The sequence below is a fragment of the Pyrus communis genome, chromosome 11 (genome assembly GCF_041283825.1).
Source record: "Pyrus communis isolate YQ-2024b chromosome 11, ASM4128382v1, whole genome shotgun sequence".
Classification (NCBI taxonomy): domain Eukaryota; kingdom Viridiplantae; phylum Streptophyta; class Magnoliopsida; order Rosales; family Rosaceae; genus Pyrus; species Pyrus communis.
The window spans coordinates 1148537-1161008 of NC_142575.1; the positions used below are offsets into that span (position 1 = coordinate 1148537).

Consider the following 12472-nt stretch of genomic DNA (forward strand, 5'->3'; position numbering starts at 1 on the left):
TAAATGACATTATTATTTAACATATCGGTTGGAACAAAATATTGTATAAAATGTCAAATTGCCACATAAACCATCAAATATCATTTTGATGTTTAAAATTGGTGTCTCCTTTGGAGATGCTCTAAGATGCTTTATTCAAAGCACCTTAATATTATTGAGAATATAAATCTCACATCGGAAAAAGAAAGGACTTGGCGTGTGCTTATGAGTAATTGAGCTGCTTCCACATTGCTATTTTAAAGTGGAACTTCAACTTCTTCATGAAATCAGAGCAAGTTATCGCATGTGTGAAGTCTAACAGCCACAAGTGTTCTATGTCACTCGGTTTGATTCCGGATAGAGACTTTACCCTGCAGTCCAGATCGCACCTCCATCTAAGTAATCTAATTCTGAGTAATTTAGAAAATTGATTACTAATATTATTTGCACATGGATCCCAGCAATTTTCTAATTCTTCAAAAGCTTGATAAACGCTTGAATGTTTTGGGAGAAATGTAATTGTGTTTGTTCGCATTCTATTCCGGTTTCGGAATTACCCATAAGTGAAATGGGACGTCACTAACGGAAGGTCTAATCATTGGGTTGGCAACGTATTAGAAGGTTTAAATTGATTTTGGGCTCGTGCTTTTTCAAGAGTTAAAAGCACTTTTGCCTTGAAAAAGGGTTTAAATTAGAGGTGGGCATTTGAAATCGGAAATCGAAATTCAAACACGAATCAAATCGAACCGCATTGAACGGTTTGATTTTGCAGTTTTGAAACGGTTTCGGTTTGAAACCGAACTGCAGTGAAGGAAAATGGTTTGGCTTTGGTTTCGACCTTTTGAAACTGAACCGCACAGGAAAAAATAAAATATTTAATTAAATACCCATATTAGGTGTTGTGTTATAGTTGATTGATTGTTAAAGTCCATAACTTTAGTATGGACTCGACCATGCTAGAAATTCATCTCTCTCTTAGTTTTCGACTCTCGGTCACTCATCCAATCATTATTTCTCTCTCAACTCTCATATGTTCTTCACACCTTACACAAACAAAATTTGCAAATCAATTTGTCTCACGCTCACCGTGCAACAACTTTGATTCTTGGAGGCTAAACCCCCCACCCCCAAACAATGAACCATTGTAAGCCTGTAAGTTCTCTTTCACAGCTCCAGAGTCAACAACATTGTTTTGATTTGAAAGAGAAGGTGTTTCCTCCTTCTAATCTGCCCATAAATGAGAAGTCCCTTTTGCTCCTTTCCACTTCAACAAGTCTAGCAAGAAAATATATTTTCCAACACGAATTTGGAACTTACATTGCTAATTAATCTTTCAGCAATCTATTTTTCATGGTTTGATAATATTGTTATGAAACGACATTGAAAGAGTATAGGGAGCTGACAAATTAAATTAAGATAAGAGATTTGAAGCTATTTTTTTATTTTGTTTGTAAATGGTTTAAAATTGAACCGAAACCGAACCAAATGATTTGATTTCATTTCAATTTTAGTCTAAAAAACACACCAAATCAAACCGTAAAAACTTTCGGTTTTGTTTTCAATTTCACTCAAAACCACACTAAATCAAACCGTGCTTATCCCTAATTTAAATTGAATTTGGGCTCATGCCTTTTGAAGAGTTAAAGGCATTTTTACCGTAAAAATGGCTGTTTGATAAAGTGTTGTTGGAATAGTGTTAAACTAGAAAATATGCCCGCGCGTTGCTGCGGGACTTGAATGCATCACCTTGAACTGCATGAATAAGACACATTTTACCTGAATAAATTCAACACAATTATGAATAAACAGAGAGATAGATGAGTGAATGGGGTCAGACCAACCAAAAAAAGATTCTATTAACATGATTTTCAACCCAACTATAAAAATGAGCTTTATAACAGCATAATCAATATCATTTCAATCCAACCAAAAGAAACTGAATGTATGTCATAAGTTTGTTAACATAGAGAAAATGTATCATATTTCATGACTAATCAAAAGCTTACAAATGTCAGGTAAGAACATCCATAAGTTCAAATGCAAGAATGCAAATGAAAACAATTCACTCCATTGTGTTCAGCAAGGGAATAAAAAGTGACGAAAATAGTATGATAGTGATTCGTACCTTTAACTTGATCTGATGGCAGGACATTGAATGTTGACTGAACAAAATTTTGCAAGTAATGAGGTTGCGTAAAAACTTTCACCTGAAAAGTTAAACCCACCATTATATGAAGGTAAATAAGAAAATCCAATCCAATAATCATAGCAATCTGAGAAGTGTATTTTAGTTTATAGAGAACATGCATGTATTTTCTAACAGCGAAAGCATGAGCAAATATGATTGGGCAGAAAAATGAGAGCAAAAAATCCAAACCTCAAGAATATGATTGTATTACAGCAAATATGATTGGGTTGTACTCGATCAAATGGGGACTTGAGATTTTGGTAACTGCGTAGAAGAAAAAGAACACCAATGTAACATTCCTAGAAACTAACCCTCAAACCCATCCAAATCAGATCAACTAAACAACCAAATTAGCCCAATCAATAACCCTAAATTTACTCAACCAAATTTACCCAATCAATAATCCTTAAGGATAAGATTATTTTTAACCATACACAAATTCACATGCTAGTTATTTGATACATTTAACTAATTCTGCAAGTTATATTTCTGTAAATGGGAATGAAAATGTAACTTATGGTCTTATACTTTAAGAACCAATACACATCTCATGTGGGAGTCTCAAAAGTTGTTTCATTTATTTCATTCCAAAGAAATTTTTGTTCGGACAGATATTCGAACAAAATACTCACTAATTGACACTCACTTAAACACTTTAGAGAACTCACGTTTCTCTACCTGAAAAGGAGTTCAGGGATATGAAAAAACTACTTAATACCAAAAGCATAAACCAAACTCAATACAATCAATAACTAAACTAACAATATTTTCAACAATTTATCAAAAACACCATCAAATTAAACACCTTTAAACCATAAAAACCAATGGAACAAACCATATAATTAATGAGTGGTGAGCGCAGACTTTCTGGTATTCAGGGCACCAATTATCCTAACAGAGAACGCGTTTTGGTCCTCCTCCCTTGCCATTTCCTCCTCATCCCCTGAATCCTCATCACTTGCACGTTCCAACGTCGTCTTGAGGTATTCAGGGCACCAATTATCCTAACAGAGAACGCGTTTTGGTCCTCCTGCTTTGCCATTTCCTCCTCAACCCCTGAATCCTCATCACCTGCACGTTCCAACGTCGCCTTGAGAAGCGCCTTAGCAAATATCAGGGAGGAAAAACTAATTAATTTTTTTAAAACAAATATTAGTGCACTATAGAAATACATCATCTATAATAAGCAAACACGCGAATGCCTGAAAACACTAAAAGTCTAATATATCCTTGCATTTCTATTTGAATTCAGAGTACGTGGAAATCACATCAACAACTCAAATTAGTAAATTACTCAGCTAAAAGACTTTTTTTTCAACAAAAACGCAGAAGGCAAGCCTGACTCCTAATAATCCAAAATCACGTCAAATGGAGGAAAATGATGTATCAGAATTGAATACTCATATACTAATAGAAATTTTTTCCTTAATTTATCTATCATAGAAATAAAAAAAATTAGATCAAGAAAACCAAGAGCTAGATACAATTTTGATGCAAAGAAAGCAAAGTTAGAATACCAAGAGCCAGATTATGCTATTAAATCAGAGAAAACTGAGATGCAATGGAATATATACAAATCTAATCCAAGAAAGCAAACCAAAACCCTTACTGTCTGAGAGAAATTGGGATAGAACATCGTAGAGAGAAAGCAAGAGGAGAGATATACTTCGCTCTGGTTGGAATTGCTAGCGATGAATGTTTGGAGAGAAGCTTTACCTTTCACTCGCTTTTGATTCTTGTAGCCACAACAGACACATCACTTGTGACAGTTTCCAAAGGGAATTTCGAATTCAAAATTCAACAACCTAAACCATAATTAACTCACAATTTAGTTCCATCAATATGATAGACATACCAAACTGTCAACAAACTAACAAAAGTAAACATAAACGTCCCTAGAAATAGCCCAACAGTAGGATTATGTAGTCTGACTGTGCTGAACTAAATAAGAAAAAATTAAAGTGATCAAAGCTAATCTAGAGCTTTCTCTGCTCCCAAACACGGCAAGAATTAGAACGTGCAACGTCAATTTCAAGAAATTCACAGAAAGAGAGAAAGGGATAGAGTGGTACAAACCTCAGATTGATTGGCCTCGATCCTTTGGATTCCCTCATTATCGTAGCAGAAATCGACAAAAGCATATATACAATGACATTTTATCAGCTACTGGTTGGACCACGTTTATTACCTGCCATAAACGGAGAAACAATTTGGTATAAGAATCTGATAAGAATCTCATTCCACAAAACTTCTTCAGTGTTGGCCTAAACAACTGCAAGCAAAAAAATCCTCAAGATACATACTTTCATCCAAATCATCCACCACCATTAACAAAACCACACCCTATATCTTCCTTTAGCAAGATTAAAAGAGTGAACTTATCACCCAAATAAAATAGGTAGATTAACGAATATGAGTTAAAAAGTGGAGGAAAGCAAAAACCAATCAAACAACGAATTGTCAAATGAATAAAACAACAAATATAGATATCTGAATCAAAGTTTTTTTTTTTTTTTTTTTTGTCAAATGAAGACTTAAATTTCACTCAACATTGTTTCTAATCGCAGCTTCCTCTCTACCTGTAAAACATGATTGTCTTAGCCAAACGTACATTTTGATCATGCAGAATCGAGATGGAGACGTTATCTTCTAACAACAGAAATGGAAGTTCAAAATATTATTGAATCATCAAATGTTGAAATTACCAATCAAATACAGATAAACCACCACCAGCAACCAAAACGGTTTTTTTTTTTTTTTTTTAAATGAAATTATACACGTCTTGCAGCAACCAGTTCTTTTGAACTGCACGTCTGTTCAAAAACATGAGAGCAGATATATTATAGAGAGGCAACAATCACTAAATTTCTAACATCACCGGCATTCACAACATTAAGCATGTAGGGAAACTATTTCATTTCATTTTAATTTTAGGTGACACAATTGATGCAAGAGAGGGTCGAGCAAGTAGCATGCCATCAAGAATAAAGGAAGATATTTAGGACGGAACAATTATAAGTTTCTGTAAACCGTTAAATTTATGCTTAGTGAGTATACCAGAATATCTGCGTGCAATGAAAGTACGGCAATTAAGCAGAGAAATCAGTTTATAATCCCTAAATACTGGAAAGAAAGAATCTTTGAAAGGGAAGCGTCCGGGTGGCATACAGAGATTTTTATTATAAGAAAAATGTAACCTTAATCCCATATTACGCAGTGAAATCACTTCAGAGATTTTTTAACAAATACACATAAATATTAAAGAACAACTTGTCATGTTGAACAAAACAAATGATTGATCAACTTAAGGAGTGTGTCTGGGAATGCTTTGGTAAGGCTAAATGCGTTTCTAGATACCAAAATTTGAGCAGAAATAACTAAAAGTGTTATTGAATAGAATTAAATTGCAGTATCAATAAACTTCAATATAAACCATTTACCCTAAAAAGACACCACAACCATGAATAGAATTAAAGTGTAAGCGAACTAATATTTTGTACAATAAATATATAAGGGATATTCATAAAGTCTCCCACGTTTCCAAAACGAAAACGCTGCATATCCAAGATATATGGCCAATTAATTGTTCAACCGGTAATAGATCGCTGGATATAAGACAATTACCTATTTAGTGAGCTGTTGGACCTATTTAGAGAGTCACTGGAATGAAATGAAGCCAACTCTGCAACAGAGAAACAAACGAAAAAGTCAAAATCCAGAAATCCAAGTTCAACTCAATCAAATATAATAACCAATGAAAGTTGCAAACTGCAAATTCTTGAAATGTAGACAAAGAAATTTGTTTCTCACCTATGTTGCTCCCTTCTTGTGATCCAAATTTGAAGATGGCCAATGGGGAGGGGCAGTTATAAGTGTCATCCTCTTTGTTTCTCCTATCCCTGCATTGTCGACCAAAACAACATCAAACCAAGTGCATAACAATCCAATGTAATGCTCACAAAATTTGAGCTCCAAACAAAGTCACAGGTCAGGAATCACCTAACCGATCATAACAACATTCGCAAATATGAAAAACATAAACAATTAAGTCAGCAAAATGATATGCCATCCCTTTCATACAAATACATATTGCAATTCATATATGCCACATTATTCACAAACAATTACAAATCGAGAAACAATTAAATCATCATCATGAATCACAGTGTAACATGAACACATCAATTAGAAAAGACAGAGCTACATGGCAATAAACATACAGAGATTAAACATATATAGAGGAACTGCTTCAAATCATTCCCAAAAGCAATCTTCCGCAGAATACAAAAGAGCGGTTGATCTCTGATCTAATTGCAGACACAATCTGTAGAATCGACTTCAATGGAATTTGAACTTGTGAAATGTGGGGTGGAGACCTGAATGTAACAAATTGGTGTTAAGTGGATAATTCCAAACATATAAAATTTAGACCATCACACCCGAACGCAAACAGAACAATTAAATAAAGAATCGAACGCATACTAATTAGACAAATAAGTGAACTTTCCCATGCCGAAATCCGAAAGGCCAACAGAAATCTCTCATTACACCACAGAAGACAAAACTTAAAAGACAAAACTTAAAAGGACAAAACTTATAAATAATCAAAATTAGGTGAACCAAATGAACAGAACATAACCCTTGTAACCAATCGGGAAAAGATGCTTTTAAATCCCAGAAAAAAAAATTAAGAGGAGTTTTTAGAAAACCATCATTTCAATTATTTTACAGTCTTACATTTGGGATTAAATAGAAAATATAACAAAATGCCAACTTTCTCAAAAAAGAATTACAACTATTTTTACAAATTTCCATCACCCAACACTGAAAAATGAGAATCACGAAGGAAAAAAGAACGGAACACGCGAGAACCGAACTGTTAAAAATAACACGTACCCATTTCAAAGGCCCAAAATCCTGCAAGGACCAAAAAATCCCAGAAAACATCAGCACTCCCTGCAAAACCCCAAAATCAGAAGATTAGAAAAAGAACCCAAAATCAGTGGCATGGTCCTCGTTTCTCCATTAATCAATAGCTAATGACCTAATGAAAAAGAACCCAAAACAGACCTAATGAAAAAGAACCCAAAATAGACAGCTAAAATTATGGAAAGTGCTTATAAAGCTCATGAATAAGTTTCAAAGCCTGCATAGAAATGGTATAGCGCAGACAACAACAGACAATAAAACTATGGACGGTATAACCTAAATCCGATATGTTGCATTCCACACACACACACATATGTCTACATATACATAAATGACTCACAGAGACTAACACCACACACATAACATATACATACATACTTAATTTTTCAGACAATAATACTTCACAACATAAGTTGCAAGTTGGGACTATTTCGTTGACTCAAAAGAAATTGATGGGTTAGAAAAAGTAAAAATAAATACAAAGACAGATGTTCTTATGTCGTTCTCCTCTTACGTTGACAAAACACACACACCTGTGTTTTAATGCTCCAATACTCAATGAGAAGGCACCAGGCAAGAAGAAGCTCAAGACTGGAAAGAAGCTTCCAAAGAGAACAATCTATAAAGCAGAGCACAAAAATTAGACAAAACCCAAAAACTAAACAGTAAAAAAACCACTAAAATGAAAGGAAAATAAATAAATAAATAAATTTGCACAAATGTCATAGCTTGTACCCTATCATATCCAAGTTGTCGTACATCCTCGAGCCTTTGCGTTCATATGTGCTTCCTCAATTTTAGGGTAAACCCCCAAAATAAATTACAAATATTCTGGAAATGGTAAAATGAACTGCAAATACGACAATCATTTCCCAAAATAAACTGCAAATCACAAAATTACCTACTCCAAATCGGCCGGAGAACTCACCCGGAAACCAAGGCTTTTGTAGGCTTAAAATTTCCTTCGAATTGGGACCAAATTCACGGTTTTTCAGCTAGAGGTCGTTGTGCTTCGTAGTTTCTGAGAGAGAGAATCGAAGAGATTTCTAAGGGCTTGATGGTTTTTGAGCTCGTTGGTGATTTCTGAGAGAAAAGGCGAAAAGAGAAAATGGAGATGGAAGCAGAGTCGAGGCTATGTCGTAGAAGCAGAATCGCTGGCTTGCACGATTATCAAGCACGACCGCACACGCATAACCCCCTACCTATCGAAACACTATTTCAGAACTCTCGATCCTCTTCGAATAGATCGAACGATTCGAGAGACAGAGAAAGGAAGAGTAAGACGACGGAGGCGAGAGAAGGGAGACGGCAGCAAGAGGAGGATAGGATGGAGGCGAGACCGTCGTTCTCACGGTCTCCTTCTCTCTCCATCTCTATCTCAGAGGCGGCATGCCTCCTGTCTGTCCTACAATCCCATCACCATCGATCCCGATCAGTCCCGACAATTAAGATGACAAAAGTACCCTCAAAACTTTTAATCCGCACCGTCCGATCTTAACCCTAGATGGGCATTCCCATCATTTGAACACCCAAAGGGCCGGGCTCATCAACAATTGAGGTAAGCCCAGCAAACGCAGCCTAAAACGAACTAACCCAGCCGTCTTCACCCTAGTGGCAAGCTTGTAAATAAATTGAAATGTGGTCCAAAACACTGTTCATTTCTACAGTGCAATTTTGCCAACTTCTTTAGACTAAAGTAATAGGAGAGTTATGAACTAACAGATAAATAATTATATAGTTAAGAATTAAAAAGTAGAAATGAGATCATCATTAATTAATTCGTGAACTCTCCAAGATTTAGCATCGCACAGGTATCGTTTGGTATGCAGACGGGACGGGACGGGACAGGACGGAATGGAACGGAGCGGGAGCAAAGATGCCCTCGGATGGAAACAAGGAGGAAGAAGAAGAAGATGGAGAGGTTATAATTTTGTGTTCCACGGATGTGGAACGAGTCATTCCAGAGGGGTGAGGTGGAACGAAAATTCACCCAAAACTCGTCCCGTGGAACAGCTCGTTCCACCCGTTTTAGGCGCACCAAACGTGGGACAGAACGTCTTCTCTCACTCTGTTCCGTCCCGTGACACGTACCAAACGGTACCACAAGTACTATTACATGAAGGAACTTCTAAGTCAAGGTCACCTGCTCTATTTTTCTTCTCTAAATATATTTTGTAAAAAATAAATAATACAGTCACGCGTTAGAATTACTACCATAGAATGGTGTCGGTCCACCATGTGTGACTTATTTTACTACTATATATTTTAGGAAATTTTAACGAAAAACCACATTTTTACACTAAAAGTCAATTCTGGTAGTATTCACTTTACCTTTTATTTTGTCTTTATCGTTAAAACTCAAAGTTTTCAACCCATTTTCATTAGTTTTTCTTATATTTTATCTCTATCTTAACTTTGGAATTGCAAAGAGAGTGGAATGCTAAAGAGAATCACTCAAAATGAAACTTTCTATAAATTCTCTGTCATCTCATAGTTTAAAGTAAATTCTTGTGTCAACGGTACAAAACACTGTGCCAAAAATATAAAGTGACAGAGTTTAAAGTCAATTTTGAGAGAATCTCATTTTGATAGAATCTACTTAACATTCCTCTTGCAAAGTTATAGAACTCGTTTGAATGTACTTTTAAAATGACTGAAAACGTTTTTGGTGAAAATGTTTTTAGAACCAATCTTTAGTAAAAATGTAAGTAAATCGTCGAAGCACTTAAAGTGTTTCCTAGAAGAAACACATAAACATTGTAACGCCCCAATCCCGACATACGTCCAGAATTGACACATGACGTCATCAAAAAATCCGTCTCTATCATACCCCGCCTCTAGGATATGGGCAAAGCACAACTCAATAATCGAATCGCATAGTAATTTTTCGTATTCCTTATGGCTGCATCTAACCTTCCTGTTAGACTGCCTACGTACCCTAAACAGGGATCAAGCCATTCGTAGTTTGTCATGCACAATAATTGACATATATCACAGTCCCATTAAGTCGAAAGGCATAACATTTCTCAATCAATCAATAGAACTTGACAAGCATGAAATTACTAGACTCAGGGTTACATAACAAACCCACCTGAAAATCATGATTTCCCCTCCATCTATATATAGGTCATTATGTCGCAACATGATACCGCAATTCACAACATATATCATTTCAAAGAACCAACGAAGCACAATACCATTCTCTAGCCACATTTATCAACAAGTCTAATCATAACAATAACAATGATATCCAACATAACAATCCCACATAACGATTAACATTTCCACTTCATCCATCACATAATTCATCATGTTTCCCACATAAAATCGCATTTCATAGCGTGTAACATATTTAAGAATTAACAAAGTACATATTATTCTCTAGAAATATTAATCAACTAAAATACTCATAATAACCACACTCATATCCAACGTCATTCCACAATCCCGTCAATTAATCAATTCATGAATCTAAGATGCACAATCTTAGCATTTAATTACGCTAATCAAACAGTGTGATAACGTAACATTTCACAAATTAACCAAGAAAATCTATATAATTCCCCACTTGGATTATGAGTAATAAACATGGTAATTCCAATTTATTTTCACAATATCTATTGTGGGTAATTCCCATCTACTCGAATTTAGGATTCTAAGATCACCTTACGGAATGAACAAGAGCAAGGATTCCGGACCACTCAACAGAACCAAAATATCAAGCCGTTCTCATAATCTACCCAGACTTGTCATATGTAAAGTCAATGCCAATATTATGGGATTGGTAAAATGGCAAATCAGGCACTCAGATAAGCCGAGAGGCTCGGGTGAGTGACAATAATATAAGCATGTGATACAATAATAAAACCAGCCATCAATCACAATTTATAAACCTTGAATATAAATCATTCATAAGTAATGATGCGAGTTTTATACGCGCACAAATTAAACCCTCTTTTTGTCAAATTGTAGTATAGGTGCAAGTAGGGATCGTTCTGGACCGGGGATTAGGAGGGATTGTTAATCTCTTGGAAACTGACTTAAAAACGTAAAAACAATATAAAACACTAAACTAGACTCAAAGAATTCAAAAATACTTTAAAACATAAACTAAACAGATTCTAACAAGTTCAAAAGACTCAAAACTCTTAAAAACACAAACTAAATTGATTTCTAACTAATTTGACATTAAAGTAAAGGGGGATTTAGGTTTTTGACAAAATTAAACTAAATGAACAAATTGCAATTAAAACAGAATGTAAATATGAATGTGAATAAAATATGGATGATGGAATAGCCAAGGGGTTCTTCTCCACACATGTTACACTTGCATACAAGATTGATTCTCAGTTGGTCTTTCGATAAATTATGAAACTCAATGCTCCAAGTTAATTAGGTCCGCTTAAATTAACTTTCAGATTTCCCTAAATTCGTTGGATTGAATGGAATACGCATTACAACCAAATTATTCTTAATCAAAGTCCCTAACTATGGAATACGCATGATAGAGACATTCAACAAAGATCATTAAGTTCAATGAAAATTATAAGTGTTGACGAGGCATTCGTTACTATGGAATACGCATGAAACTTATGCCAAGAATTCGTTTAACGCGATTGTTTATAAGCAACCTCCACTACTTGTGAATATAAGTTCATAACGATTAGGTGAAACTCACTTATATTCTAGCGTCATATTCATGCATGAAAATTAAGCTTGCAATCTCAATGAACATACATAAATAAGTTATCAATCAAACAGTTAAACGAATTGAATCCACAACTTATGAAATTCCAACCAAAAGTAATCAATTCATATTGCAAATATAAACATAGTTTCGAATCACCCCCTAGCTAAAGGGGGTTTTAGTTCCTCATAACTTTGAAATCAAAGAAACATCTAAACATTCCAACAACTCAAACTTGAATTGTATGAACGTTTAGGCACTCTTCTCTTCCATTCCTCATACGTACAAAACAAAGAGAATTAAATTTAAACTTTGAAATCAAAGAAACACCTAAACATTCCAACAACTCACACTTGAATTGTATGAACGTTTAGGCCCTCTTATCTTCCTCGTTGTTGTAGCACAAGGTCTAAGGTGAGGTTTGGGGGATTATGGAAATGGATGAGGAGTGGTGTTTGGATTATAAGGGAATAGATGGGAAGCTCACGGCTAGGGAAGGGAGAATGTGTTTGTAATGTGTTGTGTATGAAATGAGATGTCCATGAATGAATGAATGCAAGGGTATTTATAGGAGTAGTGGAGGGAACATATGGCTATGTCATTTGTAGGTGAAGTAGGTGGATGTTGTAGGTGAAGTAGGTGGATGTTGTAGGTGAAGTGGATGTTGTAGGTGAAGTAGGTGGATGTTG

General features: G+C 35.2%; 1 long non-coding RNA gene across 5 annotated transcripts; it reads right to left on the reverse strand.

The window, feature by feature from the left end:
- Positions 1–1674: 1674 nt before the first annotated feature.
- On the reverse strand, positions 1675–7943 carry LOC137741973 (uncharacterized). Of its 5 annotated transcripts, XR_015953155.1 has the most exons (11): positions 7832–7943; positions 7630–7715; positions 7064–7123; positions 6388–6543; positions 5978–6066; positions 5792–5849; positions 4244–4355; positions 3884–3972; positions 3003–3269; positions 2105–2186; positions 1675–1731 (listed from the first exon to the last, which is right to left on the reverse strand). It is a non-coding gene; the product is annotated as an uncharacterized LOC137741973 (long non-coding RNA). The 5 variants fall into 5 exon arrangements; XR_015953154.1 differs by lacking the exon at positions 7064–7123 and having other exon boundaries at positions 1677–1731; positions 3003–3238; positions 3834–3972; positions 7832–7942; XR_015953152.1 differs by lacking the exon at positions 7064–7123 and having other exon boundaries at positions 1679–1731; positions 3003–3238; positions 7832–7941.
- Between the last annotated feature and the right edge of the window lie 4529 nt (positions 7944–12472).